Source organism: Ciconia boyciana, chromosome 4, assembly GCF_034638445.1.
Source record: "Ciconia boyciana chromosome 4, ASM3463844v1, whole genome shotgun sequence".
Lineage (NCBI taxonomy): Eukaryota > Metazoa > Chordata > Aves > Ciconiiformes > Ciconiidae > Ciconia > Ciconia boyciana.
In genome coordinates, this window is record NC_132937.1 from 76,633,798 (window position 1) to 76,657,865 (window position 24,068).

Here is a 24,068-nt window from a genome sequence, read left to right on the forward strand (position 1 = left end):
AACTGAACTCAATATCCTCAATGTGGTCATACTGGAGTGGTATAGACAAAACCTGTTATGGCGTCACCTCTACAGAGCATCCCAGAGCTCCATTGGCCCTTTTGCTACAATATTATGTGAAATCATGTCTAAATTTCTGTCTGTTATCACTCTCAGATCTTTACTGGCTCTGTTGCTCTCTGTGTTTCTCTGTTCCTGTCTGCTTGTTTCTATGACTTTTTCAAGATTTCTTTTTTTCCTAGACACACTATCTAGCATCTTTTCAAATTGGATCTTATTTTATTATTTTCTACCTGCACTTCTATTCTTGTCAGATTTCTATATCTCATTGCTCTCCACAGAAACATTTATAACACTTGCTAGTTAGGCTCATCATGCAGATTTCACTAAGATGCCTTCTTACTTAGTCTCTCAGACCATTAAAAAAGATGTTAAAGAACAGTGTTCTAAGTATACACACTCTTCAGTCTTCTAAAATGGCAAGCATCAACACTCACTATTCCTGCTCCTTCAAAATATTTTTGGCCTGTTTTATACAATTGACATTGCATTTCACATTTTGACCATGTTTTATCTCTCCTTCTTTTCAGATTATTAATAACCTTTAAACATTAATTATAGAGATTGAAATATATTGTGATATTCCCATTACAATTATAAATATGTTATTTTACATAATTCAAAACTGATGGAATTTCTGAACCAAGTGTTTCTATTCCTTCCTCGGATAGACACATTTGAAATCTGAATCAAGAAACTTAAGCAAATTTGATCCCTTATTTTTAATAATTAGCTGAACTCATGACTTTATATATCCAAAGTTTTGCAGTCCACATCTCAGACTTTTGCTGAAATTTTTAGAACAGAAATCTATGTGTGGCATCTCTCTCTGTATATTCAAAGAAAGAATTATTTTACACATATTTCCAGTTGTCCTGTGCATGGAGAGATGGACATGTACTCAACAGAGCTGAATCTGAGTAACTTAGCTCAGTAGATTAGGAGTGAGATGAACTGATAATGTGACTGTTAAAATTTATTTCACTAAGTTAAAAAATAGGAAACCATTGGCAAAGCACAAAATACGAGGTTGAAAGGAAAAGTTCATTATGTTTTCAGTGTCATTAAGGAACATGTTCACATGACACACTTTTAGTTATTTCATATGCATGCATCCTAACATGTGTACAAGGAAACTTGAATGAATTCCTATTTCAGAGGCACTAAGAACTTATATAAAGCTGTTCTAGCTTCTCATGTGTGTGCATGTCTGGTCTAATTTATGGTGATGTAGCATGTTAAGGCTTTTCCTATCCAACTCAGAATAGTGGAGTTAGGACAATGTGATTTATTTTGGGGACTCCCTACGTTGATGCTTCACGTTTACACAAACAGGCAAAATCATTGCAGTGGGTTGACCCTGGCTGGCAGCTATGCCCCCATTAAGTCACTTGCCCACTCCCCTACAGTGGGATGGGAGAGGGAATCAGAAGGACAAAAGTGAGAGAAACCCATGGGTTGATAGGAAGATAAAGTAAAGCAAAACTCTTTGTGCAAACAAAAGCAAATAAGGAATTCATTCCCTACTCCCCATCGGCAGGCAGGTGTTCAGCCATTTCCTTTTATTACTGAGTGCAATGTCATATGGTATGGAATAGCCCTTTGGTCAGTTTGGGTCAGCTGTCCCAGCTGTGTCCCCTCCCAGCCTGGGGCAGCTGGAGGGGCAGCTTGAGAAACAGAGAATGCCTTGATGCTGTGCAAGCACTGTTCAGGAACAGTTAGAACATTGGTTTGTTACCAACATTGCTCTTGTCACCAGTCTAAACCACAGTATCATATGGGCTGCTATGAAGAAAATTAACTCCATCTCAGCAAGACTCAGTACAATCATATAAAATATTAAAATTCAAAATCAGTTATTCAAAGACAAGTAAATATTACACTCAAGCCTATTACATAGCCTTAATGCTTCCTCTTACCTTTATACAGTTAATATATATATCAACTATTGTATTTATTATTATATGTATGGATAATATAGATGCAGTCATGTACTGTTTTATTCCATAGGAGTCCTGCTACTTCAGTGCAATTAGACCTTTAAGATTGACAGGGTATGAGCATCTCGCCCTATTTTTATGTAATGACACATCTTACCATACTTCCTATCTCAGAATGATTTTCATCTTGTGCATCTTCAGCTGATTTCTATGGCACTTTATTAAATATAGACCTTGCCTTCAATCTCAGATCATGTTGGATATGTTGTCAAAGAAGATCACAAACTAAACTGCTGCTTTGCTTGATACTTACGGACTAATACCTATAGAAAGTTCCACTTTCTTTTAACTCAGCTGCATTCTCTGTTCCCATTTGCTTCACATTGTGCAGCTAATAGAGCTTCTCCTCTTCTGAATGTTTCTGTCTTAAATTTAAATGGGATTAATGCTGTGAAAAGTTCTTTCAAAATGATTAGGTTAATAATCTGGAAATTATGGCTACCCAAATAAAGCACTATAGCTAGCACCAGTCTTAGTATTTACTGCAATTCAATGAAAACATGTCTCTGTGTGTGTGTGCATACTGTTACCAGTTTCCCATGTAGTGGTTCCAAGACACCCTGATTGTAGCCATAAATATGATTTATCTCCTTTTTATTTTACCTGTGGAGACTTAGCAAATAGTGAACATGTTCTTGATTGCAGCAACAGCTGTAGATATTTCCAGGGGTCATATGCCATGAGCCTGGCATAAATCTTGGATTGATTAAAATTTGGGTTACAGCTGAGTGGACATCTCCCATTATTGTTAATTTCCCATTTGCCTGAGCTTCTGGCTTTTCTTTAAACCGTATTAAAAAAAAAAAAGGGTCAACAGATCATTATTCTCAAAGGTTCTATCTTCCATATTTTATCTTTATGTTTGCTTGTATTGCAGTCAATTTTCCTCTTGAGAAGCCTTGCTTTGTTGAGAAGATAGAGTGTGAATCATTACATGGGACATGATTTTCTATACTGGATATACCTAAAATTAACCACACGCCTACATGCAAAATTGTTCCATTATCTCTCATTTTGAACTGTCCTATTAATTCGTCTTTAACATTTGAATTGCAAATCACATGAAAAGTACAGCCACCTTTTCCAGATAAGTATAAGTAGGAATATATGTTGATAGTCAGGGTTTAGAAGAGACTGGAGACGTTCCAAACTTAGGATTTACAGGTAAGAATGAAGTACCTGTGGACATCATGTATGTCTCCTTCCTTGCACTCCAGTTCTGCTTATGGATACTATGCATACTACTAATCACTATGATTGCAGTCAGATATATGATTTTTTTACATACATGTCTTTCAGTAAATATAAAAATGCCTGCTCCCACATTATATCCCTTTCAGCTGTCTGAGCAAAAAACCCAAGTGCTCTAAGAACTACCACGAGTTTAAAGATATACAAGATCCCATATCTTTGTATAGACGTATAATGCCTCATAACCTATGTAACCACATGAAGCTCTTGGGGTGGTTTGAAAAGTATTTCCCCTTAATAAGTACCAGTCTAAGGACTAAGTTTTTTGTCTGGACTTGACTTTTCCAGTAAAGACAGGAAGCATAGGTCCAAGTGTGGGGTTGTCTTGATTCCACTGACTCCACTGGGGTTACACTGATGCCAAATTTGGCTCAGTGTCACTGTAACCACTGTGGCTTTATATGCTTGTTATTTTCATTCTTACATTGCAATTTCTGGAATTATTTCTTTAAGAAGTCATATTTTCAGGACTGAGACTAGCAATTTGACGACGTGTTAAATTTTGGAAGGGGCAGAAGGGGCAGAAGGGGCAGAAGCAGCTGCACTCAGAGGGACTGCCTTGGAGATGAAACTTCAACTCATACTGAGGGGATTTACTTTTATACATAAATCTCCTCAAATCACTCCCTTATCCATGTTGCTAATGTAAGCTGATCACCAATTCAGCTATATTTACGCTATTGAAAAAGTAGAAGATGGAGCTAAGCAATGGAAGGACTAGTAGTATGAGACAGTCTTTCTGCTCTAAGGGTAACTATTCAAATTCGTTTGAGGCTCAAATTCGATGGTGTCAGTAAGTCATTACAGTCTGAATAGCTGACTGTAATCTAAAAGAAATTATGATACAGGTTCAGCCTGGATGGAGCTGAAGAAAAATTATACCCATTACCTAGCATGGTTAAGACAACATGCAGAAAAGCTTTATAATCTAATACTGAAATTTGCTGAGTCCCCCGTGACACAATATTTAATCTCTTGCTTAGCTGTGAGCACAAGAGTAGCCATAAGGGTAATATGACTACTCCTCTGGCTACAATTAAGCAAGAGCTTATGTGTGTCGCTGGACTAGGAGCAGATTGAAATGCATAATTTCTTCTAAATTTCACTGACTGTTCCCAAATTCTGCAGTTTTTGGGGTGCCATCATCCGTAGCAGTAGAAGCTGTTCCTGGCTTTGTGCTAGGGAATGTTCATGTGCAGAGGGAGCACTTAAAACTAATACCATAAAGATCTGCAGATTGTAATTTAGAATTCCTGTTTTGCAGGGGTTTAGAGGAATTCTGTAGATTACTAGTGTTTTGACTTTTTTTTTCTTTCCATTTTAGCAAGTTAAAAATTCAATGAGAGAAAGCCAGTAGGTGAAGTAATAAGTGACTTTATTAGTTAAGTGGATATTAATGAGTATTAGTAAGAAACTGGTATGTTAGCCTTGATACTTATTATGGCATAACTCCATCCCAGCCAGGCCCAATAAAATAACAAATCCCTATATTATTTTCAGATGTCTCATCTTGTGGGAAAGTGTGTCTGACTACAAGATGTAGTGATGTTAACACGGAGATTCCCCAGAGAATATATGTGCTCCTGAAAGCAAGCATTTGTCTACATCCTAGGAGATCCTAAGCAAAATGTTGTCTGGAACATCTGCTGTTTTAAGAATCTCAGTCTTGGGCACCTTTAAAGAAGCTTGTATTTATTTATTTATTAACAATTATTATTGATTTTAAAAAAATCAAGACCTTGTAAAGCCAAACATCTTCTAGAGCCATTTTAAGGAAAGCTGAAACCAAATTACTCCTAAAAATGAACAGCTCAACTATGCTTGCATAGCAACATCAGATATTAACTATAAAGCCACCTGTTATTCTCTGGGTATCTATGCAATTCTCATTAAATTATTATTTTTTTTATATCCAGCCTCAGGAGATTACTTTTTACCAGTTAACACAGTTTACATCAGTTGTGAAAAGGCTTATGATGAAGGATATTAGTAAAATATCCCTTGAGGTCTGATCTCACCAAATATGAATCTTCTAGATAGGGGCTGGAGATGGCTGTGCAAAACAAAAGCCAACAATGGTAATTATAATGATAATCTTACAACATCTGATAGCAGCAAGCCAAACTAAACAGCCAAATAAAATAACCGCAATCAGCTAAATAAAAAGCTCATTCTCCAAATGCTGTGATAGACAGCCAATCTGCTAATTTGAACAACATACCCATAATGATATGACTTGACTCCAGAAACAGAAAAAGTCAAAGAATAGAAAAATTTGAAGATATATTGACACATATATTTTGCTGCGAAGCCTTGCTAAAAATATTACACAATTATCTCACATTTAGAGAAGTATTTAACAGATTCTGTTTTTTTTGTGAAATAGTCAGATGATTTAACACCACTTATTCTTCTGTGGAAAAATTAAAGCAAATGTACCTGGCATGTGCAGGATTAAATCTAATTCTTCCCAAACTTTTCACATGCTGTTCTCTTCTTTAAGTCTCCTGTGTAAGAACAAAAAAGAGTCTTTCTCTTTCAAGTTTTTGCTTTCTCATTGACTTCTTTGATACAGCCAAATGTTTCTCATTTTGAATCCCATTGAATGAAGGAAATGCAATATATTTCAATTACAGTTGCGCTAATATCTTTGCCAAATTTACTGGTCTGTGTAAAATTCTGATGAGAGTACTGAATGAAATTGATAAAATTAGACATCTTTGGCTGAGTTTCTCACATCAGAATTATAAGTTTAGATGACAAAACTAATTTAAAGAATGGACTTTGCCCATCCCTACTTTATAGCAGTATAAATGCCACCAAGAGTCAGTCCTGATGGATGACAGCATTATGAAAACACACCAAATGGGAAACCAACAGGGTCCATTTCTAAATTAGATTTATAAATTCAACCATATGAGAGCAAGTTACGTAGCTGGCACCACATCAGGAAATGGTCCACATTAGGGAAAAGGAAAGAAAAGAGAGAAGAGAAGAGAAGAGAAGAGAAGAGAAGAGAAGAGAAGAGAAGAGAAGAGAAGAGAAGAGAAGAGAAGAGAAGAGAAGAGAAGAGAAGAGAAGAGAAGAGGAAAGGAAAGGAAAGGAAAGGAAAGGAAAGGAAAGGAAAGGAAAGGAAAGGAAAGGAAAGGAAAGGAAAGGAAAGGAAAGGAAAGGAAAGGAAAGGAAAGGAAAGGAAAGGAAAGGAAAGGAAAGGAAAGGAAAGGAAAGGAAAGGAAAGGAAAGGAAAGGAAAGGAAAGGAAAGGAAAGGAAAGGAAAGGAAAGGAAAGGAAAGGAAAGGAAAGGAAAGGAAAGGAAAGGAAAGGAAAGGAAAGGTGATCATGACATTTATCCCCTCTATTAAATTATCACATCCATTTCACTCCCCATATCTCACCTTTGTTTCCATGACCAAAGCCTCATGGCTGAAGTATTGTAGAAGTAACTGCCTCTCCAGAGGGGACTAATGTTCAGGCTTGTTATATGAAACAGGCTTGACTTAATGCAATAAATATGTTTGTATTTAAACAAAAATAGAGATGCTTTCCTGCTCAAACCAAGTGACAGAACAGGTTTTATTAGTGTGGTATTAAACAGTGAAACAGTATGAGGAGGTGGAACTGTAGACATGCTGAACTAGTATGAATGAAAATGTAATAATTCCGTTCTTCCTAGTGAGCTGAATATGTTATTATAGCAGGAGGGTGTAGCATTTACAACAGATATTAACTGAGAGGCGCATTCACTGGGCTCCTCAACATAAGTAGCTCTGTGATTCCTTACCTCGTGTTTAAAGGAGTACAAATTACCTTCTGCAGTGAAGTTGCCTATGTCATGTTTGCTACCATTAATTTAAGGCCCAGTGAAGTCTCTGTTAACATTCACCGGATTCACTTTGTTTGGAAAATTAGTTTAAAAGCCTATGAAAATTAACTGCCACTTCCTTCATATACAAAAAGCTGTACAACCATGTCAGCTCAGGGCTCCACCCAGGTTAAAGAGCCCTACTACCGACACTCAGATTGTGTGGCCTGAGCTGAGCATGTCTCAGCTGTGGATGTCCTTCTCCCACTACTGAATTCAGAGTTCATTCCTGTCTCTCTAAAGAAGCACTGCATGTTGTGCAATTGCACCCAAATGTTTCTGTTAACTAAGCAGCTGTCTCTCTGTTGTGACAATCTCTGAAGATAGGTAAGGAGTGGGTTGTTCCTGCACCTTTAGTAATGTGGGTAGTTTGGAGTCCTGTTATGTTGATGGAAAGGCTGCCCTATCATGTCGTCATTTTGGGTGCCTGTCTCCTAAAATGGTGGTATCATTCTGTGTCTAGAAATACAATTTTTCTGCCTCCTTACCAGAAAGCTGGTCTCCCCAATGGTTTGGCCTCTTGTATCAGTCCAGAAGCATGAAATATAAGATATTGCTAGTCTTTACTGACCTTTACTGGGACAATGCTATGCAATATTGCCAGAAAATAGGAAATGTGTGATAAGTGAAAAGAGAGCAAAAATAGAAGAGCCTGCTGTTGAAGAAAAAGACACAGTCTAGAAAACAAAGAATTTGTCCTACTGTAGCTGAAGAAAGGTGAGGTTAGGAAAGAATTGAGGGTTGCTTGGTATCATTAATACAGACGTTTCCTGAGTTTCAGGAATTAATTTTCCAGCACTAATGTTGTTTCTGGGTGTAGTTTTCCATAAATGGGAGAAGTCAGAAATTCTAGTTTGTATACTGTGTTGATTCCATCAATGATTTCTAGATGAACTAGGATACAAAAAATATCCTCAGTAAGTTTCACAGACACTTGTGACAGAAGAAAAATATCGGATGTTCATCATTCCTGGTTTCATTTTAACTTCTAGGTAGGTGTTGCTTTCTAGACCCTTCTGTCCTTGGCATTCTGACTAATTTCTCTCTGCCCCATCCCTACACCCATCCCCTCATCAGACTTTTGCTTTTGTACTTTTCTTATTTGCTGACAAAGTTTCAATTTTGGGAGTCAGAACACTTAGGGTCAGTTTCAGATGCTGTGGAAACTTCAGCTTGGCAAAGAAAACTGAATCCTACACTTGGCAAGCAATGAAGGAGCAAATGATTTTCAAACATTTTGTTTTAAGATGTGAATGTAGTTGCAATTTTAAAGTATTACACATATGGAATCTTAAAACTTCTTCTAACAAAAGCTTTGAATTTCACTTTAAAATTTTATGTAAATCTTGTCAGTTCTTTGGATCTGCATTTTCCACACATAGTTTTCACTAGTTCTGTTAAAGGGAAACATAAAAATTAATACATGCAAATTTTAATAGAACAAAAAAGGAGAAGAAAATCCTAATATCTCCTTTTAATGCATTACTATTACTCAGATGTGTCCAGTTTTAATTTTATTAATTTTTGTCAGTTATAGTCTTTCTCAGTATGTGTACAATAGAATAAAGTTTTTATACTGTTCATGTACAGTGTTTTTCATTGGGGGCAGGAGAGAGAATGAAAAGAGGAAAAAGAAATGTAGAAAGGTAGAAAGAGCAATTGTGTGACTGGAATGTAAATCAGCACTTTGGATGAGGATCTGAACCTGGTAACTTTTCTGAATAAAAGTACAAACCCCAGGCTAATAATGCTTGAGTATTTCAAAAGCTGAGCAGACATACAACAACAAAACTAGGCTTTTGAAATTGAAACACTTGCCTGGTTTTGATTTGTTATTCCCATATAAACACAGAACATAAACTACTTCCCATTGGTACCATTTTTACCGCAAGGCATGAGCTGTATAATTTGGGAGCATGAAATGTGAAACAGGCTATTTTTATAAAAGAAACAATGAGCTAAAACCATATTTAATGCAGAATAAGAGTTCCCTTTTCCTGCTCTGCAGTCATATGCCCAAAATGAACAATTTTTTTTCCATATTATAAAGCAGGACTTATCTCCAACTGTTTTGGGCAAGTTAGACTTTTGTTTGAAGGGATAAAGTTAAAATCCAACATGATATGTCATGATTTATTTAGGCATCTTAACATCATCCTGTTTTGTACTATCATACATTGGCCCTATCTCAGACCTGTAACAGACTACTCAAGCTTGTTCTCAAGATCATAAACTCGAGGGAAGGAGAGCATATCCTTGGACTTATCTCTACTCTGCTTCATACTACTGACAGAGGTAAAACGATGCTTTTTAAAAATCTCTATACTACTGTAGGTGTAGGTCTGTTCAATGCCTGTTCTAAAATTAGAATTCAAACTGTTCTAATTATGTCTGGTTCTTAATGTTCCCCAGGAATCTATACAGTCTTTTTGACCTACAAAGCACCTATAGATGTTGCTTCCCTAGCATGTTGTGCTCAGGCAAGTACGAAGCATTAAGCGATGCAGAGTATAAGTTGAAAGAACTATTGGGAATTGTTAATGAGAAATAAAATTGTGGAAATAAGGAGGAGACGTCTGAAATGGAGCAAATCCTGTGGTTATATTTTCGGTTACCTGGATGGTAATGGAGACACCATTACTAAGAGATCATGTATGGCTCCAGGATGAAAAATTAGTTCCTAGAATTCAGTGAAGTCTTCTCAGAGGTCATATTTTGCAAGTAGGAAGCAGAGGAGAGAGACAGGGATGCATTGTTACAGGCTTGGATCTGGCAAGTGAGAGATCTATCCAGGGAAGGGCCTAGGGATACTGATGCTTCTGCTGGACTCAGACACTTGATTCAAAACCATAAGACTTGACTACCTTTGGTATATTTGCAAAAGCGGAGGCAGAGTATGGGGCAGAGTGTACCCTCATCATGTTTTCTGGTGACAGAAAACTGAGAGAAGTGGCTGATCCACCAGAGGGTGGTACTGCCATCCAGATGGACTTCAACAGGCTGGAGAAAGGGACTAACAGGAACCTCATGCAGTTCAACAAGGGGAAGTGCAAAGTCCTGCACCTGGGGAGGAAGAACCAGTACATGCTAGGGATCACCCAGGTGGAAAGCAGCTCCACAGAAAAGTACCTGGGAATCATCCTGGCTTGAGTTGACCATGAGCCAACAGTGCCATTTTCTTGATCCCATCATAGCTCTTTCTGGTTGCACTAATAAATATCCATTAGGTTAAGGAGAGATAGAGGAAGGGAGAATGACTGATTCCATACTCTTGTTATTAGTGAGTTCACCTGATAGATTGGAGCTGTCAATTTAACTACCTGCTCCAATAAATGTTTGCATAAAATGGAAGTGCTCCAACAGGAGAGATTAAGAAAGACCCAGCCTGTTGTTCACACCATTTATCCAAGAGCAGGGTCCCATTAATATGTACATGGCTGTTTTTTCTATAGATTGTGTTTGCTTTAGGCTTCTTAGGTGATCCTGCCTTGATGTTTGATCTTGCTGGAGAGGTCTAATATTAGGCAAAAGAATGTCTAACCAGGCAATCTTGACAGGATTTTCAGAAATGTTGCCTGGGCAGCTCATTAGACACACAGCAATTCTAGCATGCTAAATGTGAATATGGCTTCATATTTACAGACCAGGGAGAATGTACAGACCTGGGAATTCTGAGCAGTCAGTAGGACTTACATGGTGAACTTGCATATTAAACGAATTAGTATCTAAATGCTCACCAAATTATGGCTAAAGCTAATATAAAAAGAGTGTTGAGGAGGAAGTTTCTTTCTGTTTAAGGTAGTGTTTTACTGTGAAGTCACATGGGCAGCAGAGCACAGGTCACGGCTGGACAGGAATGAAGTGGGGAAAAGGTGTAAAGTTCTCTTTCAGCCACAACTAAGGTAACTGGCTTGGCTATACACAGTGGTACTGTGTTTATATACGACAGGGTTCAGCCCTTTCTCCAAGGAGCTCTCTAAGCGTGTCTCAGGAGCCAGAGTAACTCTACAGAATATTCCTAAAGAAAATATGCCGCTAAGCAGTGCTGAGGATGCTGGCCTCAAGTGATGCAATGATGTGCATAGTATATGGCACTACAATATAGAAAAATAACTGGAGATTTCTAGTTTATCAACAGTTTACTATGCCTAGTATCCTATGCACTGCATAGCATTGTTATAATTCTGTTATCCTATGCATTGCATTTTTTGTTAATAATTTTATTTTTGACTATATGCATCATCTGTTTTTATAACTATTCCTCCTTACAGAGAAATGAATAATATTGTTCAAAGACATACCATATAATATTGTGCTTTCTCTTTCTGCCAATTTTATTATCTCAATTAACTAATAACACTATTCCCAGAGCCGAAGATGCTAATGCAGAGAGATGTCTTGGTATGACAAGACTTTATTATAGACTGAATTTTTTATTGCTGCTAAACAAATAAAAGCAAGAATTGAAAATGAGATGATCACTGTCACTCACTGAGCTCAGTAGGCTTCATTATAAGCTCATTTACTGGTTCTCTGAACAGGTATCCACTAACAAAGTTAGGTCTTCTGCTCATTTCTACTCACACAAACACTCACAACACAGTTTGAACTGGACAAGTGTTCTGGTTTTGGCTGGGATAGAGTTAATTTTCTTTTGGATTTGTGCTGAAAATAATGTTGATAATACAGGGTTGTTTCAGTTATCACTGAGCAGTGCTTACGCAGAGTCAAAGCCTTTTTTGCTTCTCACACCACCCCACCAGCAAGTAGGCTGGGGGTGCACAAGAAGTTGGGAGGGGACACGGCTGGGAGAGCTGATCCAAACCGACCAAAGGGATATTCCGTACCATATGATGTCAGGCTCAGCATGGGGGGAAGAAGAACTGGGGGAAGAAGAAGGAAGCGGGGGACCTTTGGTGTGATGTTGTTTGCCTTCCAAAGTAACAGTTACTCACGATGGAGCCCTGCTTTCCTGGAGATGGCTGAACACTTGCCTGCCGATGGGAAGTAGTGGATGAATTCCTTGTTCTGCTTTGCTTGTGCTTGGCTTTTGCTTTATCTATTAAACTGTCTTTATCTCAACCCATGTGTTTTCTCACTTTTACTCTCTGATTCTCTCCCCCATCCCACCAGGGGGGAGTTAGCGAGCAGCTGTGTGGTGCTTAGTTGCGAGGTGGGGTTAAACCACAACAACAGGGAACAATGTCACCTGTGTGCACCTGAAAAAGTCTTGGTATTCAAAGGCCACAAGTCACTTCATATTTTTCCACTAGCAGTTTTAATAAAGGTCCATTAACTGGACTTGCATGAGTTTATGAGCAGGTAAAAGTGAAGGGGCCAGAATAGGGACAGAAAGCCCAAATGGTCTGACTAGATTAAAAAAAAAAGCAATTCTTCTAGGCTTTCCTTTCTTCCTCTGGTACTATATGTCAGTACCTCAGTTGGTTTGGAGAAAGCACTGCTGAAATCACAGCTGTTTTTCTGAACTGGCAGTTAAAAATCACCATACAGCAAATTAGCTCCCTATGTTTTGATCAGGGGTGGTGTCTTATGCTCTTTCTGTATTTCCTTAGGTCTCTACCCAGAAGTCTCTGCTTTTGTCCTCATCCTTTCCTTTTCCTCCCTCCTGCGACTGTTGCCCTTGCCCTTCCCCTCCCCGTTTCTGGAAAAATTCCTATTGGAATGACAATAATAAGCCACACAAAACTGACTTTTTTGGGTTCCTTTATTTCCTTTTCACTGATGGAATACCTGATCTGGAGTTGAATAGTGTGTGATGATGAGCAAGCAGTATATTAAAGTAAATTTTACAGGTAACAAATAACTGTAAGATAAATGTGCTTGAGGAAAACAGGAGGAGTCTTCAAGACTGTTAATCTAACAACTCTATGGAAGGTAGAAAGTAAGTGGTGAAATGCAACAACAGTTGTCATGACTGTATTCACAAACTGAGAAGTGCATGAGCCTGTCAATGCACCCTACCTTCTAAACTCATTAGCACTGGATTGTTGTTTGTGGTTACTGCTCAGGATAAACTGAGGATTTTGTTGGAGACCAAAATCACCTATATCTATATAAAACATGGACATGGAGAGGGAATTCCTTCCCTAACAAATATGTTATGGTTCCCAGGGGAAGGGCTATTTGCAGAAAACAGACCTCTTATCTTTTTCATTTAATCTCATGCCTTTTCTCTGAATAGTGAGAAGGCATCCTGTTAGGGCCAAAGGTACTGAGAAAAGTGTGAACTAGACACATATTTGTCCTTTGAATGAGGCAAATATCCTCAACCTATCCACTTACTCGCAGTTAGTAAGTTAATCAGTACTTGCATTAGGTCAGTGACCTACATTGCTTTTTTGTTAAAACGAAGCTTCCAATTACTTCTTAGTCTGAAAAATGACCCCCTTTCAAACCCTGCACACCCTCCAAACATATGTCTTTAACTGTACTGCTTTTCAAAATACAAAAGAAACACACATTAGGCAGAGAATGAAATTAATATGGCCACTTGTTGTTTGGCAGTGTTATTTTCTTCTTTTTTACCTTTCATATATCCTTTTTAATACTAATAAGCTCTGGCTTCTAAAATCACTAGGTTATTGTTGAAAACTAGCAATTTACAAAACACAGAAAGTCATCTAAACTTTGGACTGTGATATACATTCACCAAGTAATTCAAATGAGGGAAAATGTATATGTTTTTAAGTTTCTCCTGTCAAACTCAAAAGCACTGGCAGTAGAAGGACACAGGAAAGGGAGACTGCAATGGATGCAGCTGGCACCTGAATCACTCTCCTGAATATTCTGCACAAGAATCATATCAGCATGTCGTACTCAACGACTTTTCCTGCCTTGAATATGGGCTCACTGGAGTGTCTTCTGGATGGTATTGCAGGAAACAAAACAGGTAAAAACTGCATCTGAAGTAAAACCTGGCTCAGCTGCCTTGCTCTGTGGCTGGGTCTACAGGGATAGTTTGATCCAAATTTGCACTTGAGTGTCTGAACTCAACGTTCATACACATGACTTCACATATATTGTTTACAATTTTCCTTACAAGACTTAAACCAGGTCCTCTAGACTCCCCAGGATTTCCAGGCATCTGTTGATCCTCTACAGTCATCCAGCTTACAGCTCTGGATTTAAGATGGTGAAAGTTAGTTTCCCTATTTTTTTTTCCATAGAGGACAGGAAATCTCAGTGAATAAAACCTCTTTGTAGTTCTCTACTTCATTTAAATCCTCTTTGGATGGTCAAGGAAATCACAGGGAAATCCCAGGATTTTTGCCTTCAAAGACTTACCTTGGTACTTACTGGAAGTAAGTGGACCCGCAAGTACCTGTATGTTATGCAACGTGCAAATACTGCATATTTAACATACTCTAATACATGAGATGAAGAACAAACGTAGTCAAGAGGTCCTTAGATTCTTTGCTTGAGAGGTTCAGGAAACTGCCAGATAATGCTATGGAGATTTCTGTGTTGGGCAAGGTAATGATGATTCATTGGGTACAATTTCATCACTGTACACTTTAGCTGGGTGTAGAGTTCAGCCTTAGAAAATTGCTTGCCACATGGACAGGCTTAAAAACTATGAAAAGCCTTGGTGCATGCATGCAGTATATGTGGAAGAAAGTGAAAGCTTGAAGGCTACATGGCATGGACTAGTAATTTTTATTTCAAACAGAGGCTTGAACCATGAATGTGAGCCACAATGCACCTAAACTTCCACGTAACACAGGCTACATGGATTCAGCCTGACACTCCTGTGCGGTCATGAGTGAATATGGGAGAAAGCCAGTAAAGGAAACTCAGAGCTGCCCCTGTGTCTGGTCTTGTGCACCCACATCTGGTCTGCACCAGCATTTGAAGTGCTCTTGTGCCCCTGCCGTGGAGCTGACAGAGCCTTCACAGGAGGATCCTGGTGCTGCATGCTACAGGGACAGCTGGCACCTGTAGGCCACTTGAATCTAATGTGTGTGATAGTCCAGACTACAGGTTTATCTTATGGTTACCAGCCAGATGCAGATTTTGGGTCACTCCTGTGCTCAGGTATTTCTCATCAATCCAGAAAAGCTTTAAATTGCCATGTGCAGGAACCTATCAAATGCTGCTTCTCCCAGACCTTCAGCCATCATATCTTTGGCAAAACTTTGGCAAGTGTGTTGACCAAAAGCTAAGTGACCTCTAGCACCATCTAAAAAATTGGGGAAATAAATTACATGTCCTGAAGTCAGTGATACATTAGGTACTGGGTCAAGATCTGATAAATAAGGACTTTCTTAGTTTCAAAATCAATGCATATTTCACTGGCAGCTGACTTAGCTCTTTTAAATTAGCCAAATGTGTTTTTGCCTTCTACCCTGGACCATCTGAAACGTAATAGCTGCTTCTTTACAGTTTTTAAAGTGCCAGAGTCAATTTTTCACAAAAAGATCTTGTATTAAGTTCAATAGACAGGTTGACTGAATTACTCCATCAGGTTCAGCACTGAGGTCTGGCCAAATTCTGAAGTCTTTATTTAAACAAAATTCCCACTGATCTCATAGTTTTACCTGGGAAGGAGCTCATGGATTTGGCACTGGTTACACACTATAGAAAGTGGAACTTTAAAGAGTCTGTAATAAGGAAGCCTGACCTCATGACACGAAATATAAGACTAAGCAAAAATATCACCTTAATAGACTGTTCAGCAACCTCTCCTCTCACTAGAGAGGAACATATTGTGAGCATGAGTGATGGGTGTTTTCATACTCGACATTATTTTTCCTGTTTGTGTTATTAAGTCCAATTACAAGGATTATTGGGTTACCTACTGATCCTTTGAACTGTCTGCTTTGCAATGTTTTCATATAAATTATATGTGCAATCTCAAGAGATTTTTTCTCAGTAAAATGATTTTTAATTAAACAAACCAATAAAAAAACAAAACCAAAAATAAGACAACAAACCAAACAGTGAAGCTCAAATAAACCCAAGAGTGGCATAACTCCAGAGTCCCCCTGGTCACCGTACAGAAGTGGCCCACTGCAATGCAGGACTAGGTGTTTTGGAAGAAGCCAAAGAAACAGTTGAAAGTTAGGCCTATGTCTGATGTCATACATAGGTGTTCCAGACATAGAGGAGTAAAGAACACCTCCATCATCGGGGACATGTAATGTTGTGTGTTTCTTTAGATGATGGCTTCCGTTCTCTTTTTTTATTCTACAGCATGATTCCATGGAATAATTATTACAGTATTGATTCTGGGTTGAAACCTCAGCTTCTGTTCCTGTCCCTCATAATATGCTTTTTCCTACATAATAGCCAGAAAGTAGCCAGCAAATTATCTTTAAAGGATGACTGAAGATTATCCCAGAGAAGCATGCATGGAAAAGGTTGATTAAGGATAGATTTGAGATGTCCTACCTGATTGCTGCAGTTGGTGTAATTTAGATCAGCTATAATGGCCTTTTCAGTGTAACTAAAAAAAAGTAGCTTTGAATCACTTCCCTTTCATGGTTCCCTTCTCATCTGTGCTAAATATGACCTTAGCATAAACTGAGACTTTACATATGACAACTCTACATTGTTTCAGGTTTTCTACAGAGACTCTGAATGTCTTATAGCAATAAACTCTCTGACACAAGAACAAAGAGATGACTTAACTGCTGGAATAATTGAATCAGTTGCCAACTCTGAACTGTTATAAAAGGTTTGTCTTTCAGGAAAAAAAGTCTCTTCAAATAAATGTTTTCTTGTCCAGCATGTTTCTGCTATGCTAAGGATAAAAAAGGAAAAAAACTCCTCACCCAACAGCTGCTTGTCCTTTGGTCAGTTGTCCTTACAAGGAGATGCCAAAAATCATTCTGAAGCTGATTGTTTCCCCTTAATGAAAAATACAGCAATGGTACATTTGCAGAAATGTCACCATTTTGTTGTTGTTCTTTGAACAGCCCTTCTGGTCATGCTTTCCTGCTTTTTCCTCTGTTCTTCAGAGCTTTCAAAGCAGCATTGTGCTTAAACTTTAAATGATATTTCAACTTACTGCAAAATCCCAAGGCATTGGCACACTTCCAAGGTATTTAGGACTTCTCCCCTTTTAAAAAGAGAGAATAAACAGAGTGTGTAAGAGAGAGTGAGGGGGGGGAAACAACTTGTAATGAATTCCACACCTGCATAGCTGAAAGGCGTTTTATGTATTAGAGGTCTCTGGAGTTTTTCAGGTCTGGAGATTATAATGTAGCAATTAAAGCAGGCACTGTAGTAGCACTCATTATCTTAGCAGATCTCTATCATCTGTAATTGACAGAGAATGTTTAATTTGAGACATTTAGTAAAATAATATCTGGAACAGTTACATTAAATAGAGGGGAAAGAAACCATGGTTGGGGTCATATTACATTTTGAAAGATGAAATAAGCAATAATTCTGTGGAAACTTCCACTTCCAAGGAAAAACAACAACACAGATGTAGTTCTTGAAGTAAGAATTAATTTGTGGGGCTGATGCATTAATAAAAGTATTAATTGCCAAGTTTCTTGGTTTTGGCTTTTTTTTTACTTCATGCACTAACCACAGCTGCTTTCACTTGATATTTGAGTAAATGCTTTATAAAAAGAAAAACAGTCCTGGAAACACTGAAGGAAGGAGGTAAGGAGAAAGATTTCCTGAAGCAATGTTTATTTAAAAAGTGAATACTAGTCATATCAAAGCATGAGCAGACACTCTGAAGTACTCCAGCTGGGGTCACTCTCTTGACAGCAGTGGAGATGTTTGGGATCAGTTAACACCCATGTCAAGGGGAAACACATTTCTTTATGTAAAACTATTCTTTTTTCCAAGTAGTGGGTCCCAAAGACAGAAAATAAAGTTATCTGCTCCTGTGACTACATCATATGCCACTACAATTCCCATTTTTCATGTATTTCTCTATGATCTAGAAAGAAACAAGTGCTATTACAACATTCTTGTTGGTGTAAATAGACCACAGAACTGCAACTACACCATTAGAATTGTGCTTATTCATAAAATAGACCACAGCCTTGGCTAGGTTAGGGTTTTTGCAGCTGATATTATTTACTTTTGGAAACTCTTGTTCAGTGTCTGAGAAAAGCTGGGGATATCAGCACAGCTACTGTTGAACACCAGGTCACAGGGACTGAAAGAGTTAATAGATTCCTGTCACTCCTGAGTGGCTAAACAAGCAAAAAGAGTCTTGGAATGTGAAATGGAGGAAAGCTGGAATTCAGGCTGAAAGGCTAGAGTTTACAAATCAGAAATTCAGACAATTTTATTTAAAAATCTTAAAGGCAGAGTATCAAAGAAATAGCAAAAGCTCTGATACCCTCTTCACCCACACTTCTTAATTGTAACAAAGCTATTGTATGAAGTTTGGTAAGCTGTCACATTAAATCAACAAATATTATTATCTAGGAATTCTTTTCTTCCAACCATTCTTCCAGATTATCTCACAGTTCAATTTGCCAGATTGCATTGGATATAAAAAGACCTGTGTCACATATGTACTCAGAAATCATGCAACAACAACAACAACAAGCTCTTCTTAGCTGTTACATAGCATTAGGAGAATGAGGATAATGTGGAATATGTAGTCTAAAATTTGAAAGTGGCTGGAGTAGTTTGTTGTTTAAATCCTTTCACAAATGTCTTTCTCAATGGGAGTGTAATAAGACTAATTCAGAGGTCATAAATTATTTTTATGCTCCTCAGAAAAGTACACACTGTGCGTGCTTTAGTGGAGAGTGAATCCTCCATTGAGAAGACTTAATCATTTCCAGTGTGCTAAGGAAAACAAATCTGTAACCTATCCTCCACAGAGCCACTGGAATGACCTTCTGCTGCTTTACTTCATATATCCCATCTAAAGCAAGTAACTGCAGTAACCTGAAAATTCTCCTGTGTATGAAACAGTCAGTATATTTTAACCATTTCGTTTACTTTCCTCTAATTCATGGGACATTGAGAAGTCATTGAGGAAAAAAAACAACAACACACGAATCTTTTATTAACTCAGTACAAGAAACAAGCATGCAACTCATGGATGTGATACTGAAAAACCCATTTTATGTTTCTACCTTCCAGAAAAACATGGCAGAAAATAATAGGAATCAATTTGAAAGAGGTTCTCAGGAGTAATAGCATGTAGACTGACTTATAAAACACAGTGGGGAAAAAAGGACGGCTTTTTCATAAATGTAAAAAAAGAGCTGGCCCTTGGCAGAGAGATGCAATTATTGACTGAGAGGAGATTATATGAGTAAATACATATGTACAGAAAACCCAGAGCAGGAGCAAAACCATTAAAGAAATGCCAGTAATTGAAACTAAAATTCTCCAATAGCATGCTTGTCAGGTTTGCTTCTAGATACTAGTGCTGGATGAAAGTAGAGAGTTGGATCAAAAGCGAGTAGGATTCTCAGTCAGCCTTTTTTTTTTTTTTTTTTTTTTGTGATTAGCTGCTCATACAACCTTCAGTAGTGCAAATTTATTTTACAGCTAAGTTGTATTGTGTCTCCACCCTTTTTCTTGTATTGTCGGTTTCATCTATTTTTCTCTATTTTCATCTTTTCTTGAATAGCTTCTGTCCCTTTTAGAAGGACTGACACAAAGGGGGTAGCTTCATGTTTTTTTCTTTCTGTGTAAGCTCTGGCCTCGATAGTTTCCAAAGTACGCAATCAGCCAAACACATATGGTAGACACAGTTTTTGCTACTGCAGATGCTTCCCAAACTGGTTTTCTCTCTAAGTTTATTTCTACATTTCTCCTGCTAACCATGTATAGTAGATCCTGTCTGACAGTCATCAATTTACAGTACAGACCAAAATTATTTTTGAAAATCAAAATGTCATGTTCAGTTCTCATAATTAATTCTTCTATGTGTAAGTATGGGTGTTTCCCTCTTTCCGAGTGATGTCTTGCAATATGCAGAAGCTCAGTGGAAATCTCCAAGGTAAGATGACAGATCAGCTGGTGATAAATTCTTCTTAAACACTTTACTTTCTCTCTGACGCTACTCCCATTATCAACACTACTGTGCTTCACACATCAAGAAAAGAAGGCATTTTCATGAAGCTGAAATAGTGAGATAAGTGTACTTGGAGAACTTTAAAACAGGGGTTACCCAGGCACAGTTGCTTGATTCACTAGCTCTTTGGGGTTCAGATGATCTCCGTAGCCATATGAGCTTTGCCAGGATTTGCCTCATTTAGTACTCAGTAATTAGTTATGATGACTTTGTCCAGTGCTTCATGTGGTGAGGGAGTGTGAATTCAGAAGAGAGAAGAGAGTTTTATGAATCCTGAAAGTTTCACTGTGGTCAATATTTTGTTTTCTGAAGAAAAGAACCCTTGCAGCCTATACATGTTCCTTTTGTGGCTTTTTAGTCCATAAGTGCTGCTTGCATTGGTAGAAATCTGCACACAACAGTCACAGTGATGTTATAAATAAAATGAACATGCCAGTGTGGCTCTAGAGTTGAGAAAAGGGTTGAGCTGTGGCAGAGGCATGGTCTAAAAATACTTCGTGAATATTTAACAGGAGCACATGCTTAGATTTTTTAAATACCTTGTGGGGCAAAGGAATCTATCCTGCGTCTGCTCTGACCTTTCTATATTCTCTTTATCAAGACAAAAGGTCACATTTCTATTTTTCTTTGCAATATTGCAGGAAATAGCCTGTACCCACAAAAAAACAAGTGCATATGATCTAGGTGAAACCAGACATAGAACTTAAAGCCCAAATGAGTACATATAACTTGTGCCAGTAGTATTTTCAATTACATGAATCAGATTTAGATAGCTGGCTTCATCTTTATAGGTAATACTGTTAAAATGCTTAGATTTCTGAACAACTAACAACTTATTTAACGACATTAACAGTTTGTGGCTCTACTTTAGGCTGTTAACTTTGAAAATGACCTTTCAAGCTTAATATGATTGATTTCAACTGTATTATTACATTAATACTAATGATGTCATATTCTGGAAGTTTCTACAGTAACACATCTGTGGGCTGTGAAGTATGTTCCAGTGGAAGACTGGGAACTTAATGTTAGCAAGTCTAAGTACATAATAATGCAATCTTTTAATATATTAGTAACAACTTGATTATAAAGAGCTTCATGAGCAGTAAAAAATAAGGATCTCAGACTCTTATGTAGCACCAAATGACACAATATAGAAACAGGAACTCCTTCTTAAAAATAAATCCAAGCCTTGATGTTTTTGTCTCTCTTTTAAGTGATTTCTTTAACTGAAGAGTGTCTGTGCCTGGGTCTGATAAGTAACCGCGATAACTTACAACCTTAAATATAATTATTTTTTTCTACTGAAATAATGTATTCTAAATTAAATATCCTTTCTCAGCATTGTTGCCTGGCAATTTTTCTTTTCCTGCTGGATGAGACTTATTGCTATTTAGCCAATGAGAAATATTATATGTTAGTATTTTTCCCACCCTGGTAGCTGTGAGATGTAACAAGAGAAAGCAACCCAGGACCTGTTACTGGTAACTCACTGAGCATGGGAATTTCAAGCTACACTGATGCCCATAGTGCCAGCCTTCCGCTCTGAGTTCTTTTCCCCCCTAACTTATTTATAAATGGAAATATTTTCACATGGTTTATGCCAAATCATTCATTATCAGAAAATAAATGATTTCACCACTTACTAAATCCTATAATTTTAGGGTTGTGCCACGTAGTTTAATTAGGTTTTATACTAACTTCCCGTTATTTGCGTGGTAAAAGCTTGGCTTGAGATACCTTTTGCTGAATTGCTTCTAGACACTATTGTTTGTAAGAATTACTTTATGCAAATAATAGAAAAACACTGTAGCTCATGAAACTTCCTCATAATACTCCCTTCTGCAAGGAGAGGGGAAGGTGACGACACACCTCTGTACAAACAAACCCAATCAAGGCTGAAAGGAAAGTGCTTCGACAAAAGCTTCCAATACATTTAATTGCAAGAGAAATTTCACACCTTCTGGTTTCTGAAAAAAACCTAACAGCTTATTTTACTGCAAATCACAAACCAATGGTAATTTCAACAGGAATGCAACTATTCCAAGACTTTTAACACATATCCCTAAATTTACAAGAGGAGAGAGACAGAGTGTGCCTTCTGATATGTGAGAAATTTGGAGTGGGGGAAGAGGGCTGTCTGCAGGAATGATGGTCTACTTGTACAGAAGTGGCTGCAATTAGCAAATACTTTGGTTCATTTAGTCCAGAAACTTCCTCCTTGTTTGTATAGTACCTGAATGGAGCAGGATCCTGATTCTGGGAATAGCCTCTAGTTACAAGGCTAGCAAAAGCAGTAGCAGACTAGATAATTACCTAATTTTATTGTATCTCATTGCATAGGGTTGTGGAGGGTTAAAAGGCACTTATTACATTGGAGAATTTAGACACTTAAAGTGGGTTTTCTGGTTTTGAATGCTGTTGGTCAGCTGCCTTTTCACCCTGGTAATACCTGTACTTAAATGCCTCAGGCACCTAGACTTGTGTTTTTTCTGTTATACAGGGGCAATGCAGTGCAGGGTAGGTTGAACACCTGACAGGCCTGATGCGGATCCCAAAACTGGATATTCCCCCAAACAGATTCTCTTAAGCAACCTCTTGAAAGTTAATGCAAATGAACAGGATAGGGCACTGCACAAAATGGATTTGTGGCTGCCCTTTTTTGGAAGTGTATCCCCAGAAGGAAGGGAAGTTTAGAGTTCCTTTCTCTTCAGTGGTTAACGCACTTGTGTATGAAACCAGAGACGCCCATTTCCTCTGTAGCCCGCATGGGTTTAAACTCTTATGTTCCATAAAACTCATATATTCCTGACTGCCTGTGTTCTGCCTGTGTTTTGGTTACTTTGCATTAGCTGGGATGAGGGAGTGAAGGCAGAAAGAGATATCTCCCTCACACACCCCAGTGCAGCAGTGCCACAAATGAAGGGGAAAAGCTTTATGGTTTGAAATCATCTAGGAAGCTACGTGCAAAGTGTAGAGATTTTTAAGCGTTTAGGTTTTAACAATACCACAAAAAAAGTGGACTTTCTTCTCTAGGAGTAGGTGCATAGCAGTGAGGCATAGAGGTTCATGTATTTTGGAAATAAAAGGTGTAGGTCTTCAGACATACTCAGATGATGATGATTTCTCAGTAAAATCAATACCAGTTCGTACTTCTGAATTTTGTCCCAGTCTCTTCACCTTTATTTTTCATCTAGCTGACATTGTTTAAGATACCAGTAGGAGATCTGCTTTATTCATTGTCTGGTTAATATACTTGCCAAATACAGTAACAAATGATAGCTTGTGAGAAGATAGATGCCTTTTGTTTGCATTAAGCTCAATGCTTGATGACTTCAGTCCAACAGCACCAATTATTCTGGCAGACACATTCAGAAATCAAAATGATCATGAAAGATAGGTCTAGAGTTAACAGGTTGAAATTTAGCATAGACAAGAATACAATACCTAAAAAAAAGGATAAATCAAACAAACAAAATGGGGAATATCTGGGTAGTCAGCCATCTATAAGCAAATATCATGTGGTTCACACACTCCATACAAGTCACAAAAGTATAATTTTGTGGAAAAGTCATCCCTTAGTTGATCCTATCAGAAGTATCTTATGCAGAATATTCAGAAAAATGACTTGGCTTCAATCTAGTTCTACTTATAGCAGTCAAACCAGTAGCACCAGTTATTAAAATTAATTAGGAGATTGTTAGTATTTATTAGTATCATAGGAGACACACCATCATTTGTCTCTGCTATAAACTTTCATCTTTCCCATGAGAAAACCCCAAAATATTATGAATGATTACTGAATTAGGTGATTCTGTCACAAATAGGACTTGATGAGGCCCCTTCCAACCCTATATTTCACTGATGC